Here is a 4868-nt window from a genome sequence, read left to right on the forward strand (position 1 = left end):
CAGTGGCAGACAGGATGGCAGTTTGAAAAACTAGGCCCCAAACAGTACATAATGCAAAGAAAAAAAAGAGGTGCAAGATGGAAATGTGCTTGGGCCCTCCCACCCACCCTTATGTTGTATAAACAGGACATGCACACTTTAACAAACCAATCATTTCAGCGCCAGGGTCTGCCACACAACTGTGGCTGAAATGATTGGTTCGTTTGGGCCCCCACAAAACAAGCTGGCAATTAATCTGTCAGTGCACAAACTGGCTCTACGGAGGCAAGATGTCATCCTCATCCTCCTCATCCACCGATTCCTCACCCTCTTCAGTGTGTACATCCTCATCCTCACAAAGTATTAACTCGTCCCCACTTGAATCCACCACCACAGGTCCCTCTATACGTTCTGGAGGCTGGTCTCCCTGGAAGAGCTGATAATTCATTTTGATGAACATCATCTTCTCCACATTCTGTGGAAGCAACCTCCTAAGCCTTTCGCTGACAAGGTTCCCGGCTGCACTAAACACTCTTTCGGAGTACACACTGGAGGGGGGGCAACTCAGGTAAAATAGAGCAAGTTCGTACAGGGGCCTCCAAATTGCCTCTTTTTCCTGCTAGTACAGGTATGGACTGTCTGACATGCCTACTTGGATGCTGTCACCGATGTAATCCTCCACCATTCTGTCAATGGTGACAGTATCATATGCAGTGACAGTAGACATGTCAGAAATTGTTGCCAGGTCCTTCAGTCCGGACCAGATGTCCAAACTTGGTCCTGCCTGCCCTGCATCACTGCCAGCGGGTTGCTTAGGATACCTAAGTTATTTCCTGGCAGCCCCAGTTGCGGGAGAAAATGAAGAAGGAGCTGTTGACGTGTCACGTTCCGCTTCAGCTGACAGTGTGTTCACCAGCAGGTCTTTGCACCTCTGCAGGCTTGTGTCGGCCGGAAAGAGAGACACCACATAGGCTTTAAACCTAGGATCGAGCACGGTGGCCAAAATGTAGTGGTCTGATTTCAACAGATTGACCACCCTGGAATCCTGGCAAAGCAAATGAAGGGCTTCATCCACAAGTCCCACATGCCGAGCGGAATCGCTCCGTCTTAGCTCCTCCTTCACTTTCTCCAGCTGCTTCTGCAAAAGCCTGATGAGGGGAATGACCTGACTCAAGCTGGCAGTGTCTGAACTGACTTCACGTGTGGCAAGTTCGAAGGGCTGGAGAACCTTGCACAACACGGAAATCATTCTCCACTGTGCTTGAGTCAGGTGCATACCCCCTCCTTTGCCTATGTCATAGGTGGATGTATAGGCTTGAATGGCCTTTTGCTGCTCCTCCATCCTCTGAAGCATATAGAGGGTTGAGTTCCACCGCGTCACAACCTCTTGCTTCAGGTGATGGCGGGGCAGGTTCAAGAGTGTTTGCTGGCGCTCCAGTCTTCGGCACGCAGTCACTGAATGGCGAAAGTGGCCAGAAATTTTTCGGGCCACCCAAAGCGTCTCCTGCACGCCCCTGTCGCTTTTCAGAAAATTCTGCACCACCAAGTTTATTGTGTGAGCAAAACATGGGACGTGCTGGAATTTGCCCAGATGTAATGCCCGCACAATATTGGTGGCGTTGTCAGATATCACAAATCCCCAGGAGAGTCTAAGTGGGGTAAGCCACTGGGCGATGATTTCCCTCAGTTTCTCTAAGAGGTTGTCGGCGGTGTGCCTCTTACTGAAACCGGTGATACACAGCGTAGCCTGCCTTGGAACGAGCTGGCGTTTCTGAGAAGCTGCGACTGGTGACGCTGCTGCTGTTGCTGCGTAAGGTGATACATCTACCCAGTGGGCTGTCACAGTCATATAGTCCTTAGTCTGCCCTGTTCCACTTGTCCACATGTCCGTGGTTAAGTCGACATTGGGTACAACGGCATTTTTCAGGACACTGAGGACACTTTTTCTGACGTTTCTGTACAGTCTCGGTATCGCCTGCCTAGTGAAGTGGAATCTAGACGGGATTTGGAACCGGGGACACACTACCTCCATCAATTGTCTAAATCCCACTGCACTAATGGCGGATACCGGACGCACGTCTAACACCAACATAGCAGTCAAGGCCTCAGTTATACGTTTTGCTTCAGGATGACTGCTGTCGTACTTCATCCTCCTCGCTAAGGACTGTTGGAGGGTCAATTGTTTAGTAAAAGTAGTGGTGTTCCTACTTCCTCTCTGGGATGATGAACGACTCCCAGCAGCAGCAACAGCAGCAGCGGCAGCAGGAGGCGTAGCAATGCAGGATCCTCCGGAGGAATCCGGGATAGGAGAGTCAGTCATGCCAGTGACATGGCCTGCAGGACTACTTCTGATACTAAGGAGGAATTGACGAGGAGGGAGTTGACGGTGTGGTTTGCAAGCGCTTGGATACAACAGGACAACGGGATTTAGGTGTCCCTGGACTGCTTACGGTCTTAGCCAAAGTTTCTGAACTTGACAGTAACTTATTATGAACACGCTGCAGGTGCCGTATAAGGGAGGATGTTCCTAGGTGGTTAACGTCCCTACCCCTACTTATTCCACCTTTACATAAGGTACATATGGCAAGACAGTTGTTGTCCGGATTTGGATAGAAATATTGCCAGACCAAAGAGGTGGAATGTTTGGTCTTCTGCCCAGGCATGACCGTGATGGGCTTTTTCATCCCACGGACAACAACTGTCTCCCCCGGAGCCTGATTTAAACAAACCACATCACCATCAGAATCCTCCTCGCCAACTTCCTCAGCGCCAGCTACACCAGTATCCTCATCCTGTTGTACTTCAACAGTGACATCTTCAATTTGCATATCAGCAAGTGGACTGTGGGTGCTCCTTTCAGCACTTGCAGGGGGCGTGCAAATGGTGGAAAGAGCCACCTCTTCCCGTCCAGTGCTGGGAAGGTCAGGCATCGCAACCACCACCACACTTGGACTCTCCTTGGGGATTTGTGATATCTTCTTAGACAGCACAGTTCTTCGCTGAGCTTTTGCCAGCTTAACTCTTTTGATTTTTTTAGTGGGAGGAGGGCTTCCATCGTCATGTGAAGCTGAACCACTAGTCATGAACATACTAGGGATCAACCTTAGCCGTTCCTTGCCACTCCGTGTCGTAAATGGCATATTGGCAAGTTTACGTTTCTCTTCAGCTGATTTAAATGTTTTTTTCAAGGTCATTTTCCTGAACTTTGTCATTTGGGATTGTATGTGCCCTCTATTATGACATTGGGCATCGGCCTTGGCAGACGACGTTGATGGCATGTTATCGTCTATGTCATGACTAGTGGCAGCAGCTTCAGCACTAGGAGGAAGTGGTTCTTGATCTTTCTCTATTTTATTTTTATCGGAGAAAGTTTGGTCCTCCATTTATGTTATATCGATTTGATATATACGTGCGGCTAAACACAGAAAATATTTTTTTATTTTTGCTGGAGAGTAGTGCACTTTGTGGGTTACACCAGCCTTTAAGAAATGAGCCAGCCGGCTCTTTACTTATGGGACACAGGCGCACGCTTGGCACTACTTTGTTGATGCACGTGCGGCTACTGCGCACACAATTCACAAACACAGAAAATATATATTTTTTGGTTTGGAGTGTACTTTGGGGGTTACAGCACCCTTTAATGGTCAAGCCAGCCGGCCCTTTACTTATGACACAGGCGCATGCTTGGCACTACTTTGTTGATGCACGTGCGGCTACTGCGCACACAATTCACAAGCACAGAAAATAATTTTTTTTTTGGTTTGGACTGGAGTGTACTTTGGGGGTTACAGCACCCTTTAACGGTCAAGCCAGCCGGCCCTTTACTTATGACACAGGCGCACGCTTGGCACTACTTTGTTGATGCACGTGCGGCTACTGCGCACACAATTCACAAACACAGAAAATATATATTTTTTTGGTTTGGAGTGTACTTTGGGGGTTACAGCACCCTTTAACGGTCAAGCCAGCCGGCCCTTTACTTATGACACAGGCGCACGCTTGGCACTACTTTGTTGATGCACGTGCGGCTACTGCGCACACAATTCACAAACACAGAAAATATATATTTTTTTGGTTTGGAGTGTACTTTGGGGGTTACAGCACCCTTTAACGGACAAGCCAGCCGGCCCTTTACTTATGACACAGGCGCACGCTTGGCACTACTTTGTTGATGCACGTGCGGCTACTGCGCACACAATTCACAAACACAGAAAATATATATATCTTTTTTGGTTTGGACTGGAGTGTACTTTGGGGGTTACAGCACCCTTTAACGGTCAAGCCAGCCAGCCCTTTACTTATGACACAGGCGCACGCTTGGCACTACTTTGTTGATGCACGTGCGGCTACTGCGCACACAATTCACAAACACAGAAAATAATTTTTTTTTTGGTTTGGACTGGAGTGTACTTTGGGGGTTACAGCACCCTTTAACGGTCAAGCCAGCCGGCCCTTTACTTATGACACAGGCGCACGCTTGGCACTACTTTATTGATGCACGTGCGGCTACAGCGCACACAATTCACAGACACAGAAAATAATTTTTTTTTTGGTTTGGACTGGAGTGTACTTTGGGGGTTACAGCACCCTTTAACGGTCAAGCCAGCCGGCCCTTTACTTATGACACAGGCGCACGCTTGGCACTACTTTGTTGATGCACGTGCGGCTACTGCGCACACAATTCACAAACACAGAAAATAAAAATTTTTTTGGTTTGGACTGGAGTGTACTTTGGGGGTTACAGCACCCTTTAACGGTCAAGCCAGCCGGCCCTTTACTTATGACACAGGCGCACGCTTGGCACTACTTTGTTGATGCACGTGCGGCTACTGCGCACACAATTCACAAACACAAAAAAAATATTATTTTTTTAGCACTTGGGGGGAGCA

This window comes from Taudactylus pleione, unplaced genomic scaffold, assembly GCF_031769625.1.
Source record: "Taudactylus pleione unplaced genomic scaffold, aTauple2 ptg000230l, whole genome shotgun sequence".
Taxonomy (NCBI): domain Eukaryota; kingdom Metazoa; phylum Chordata; class Amphibia; order Anura; family Myobatrachidae; genus Taudactylus; species Taudactylus pleione.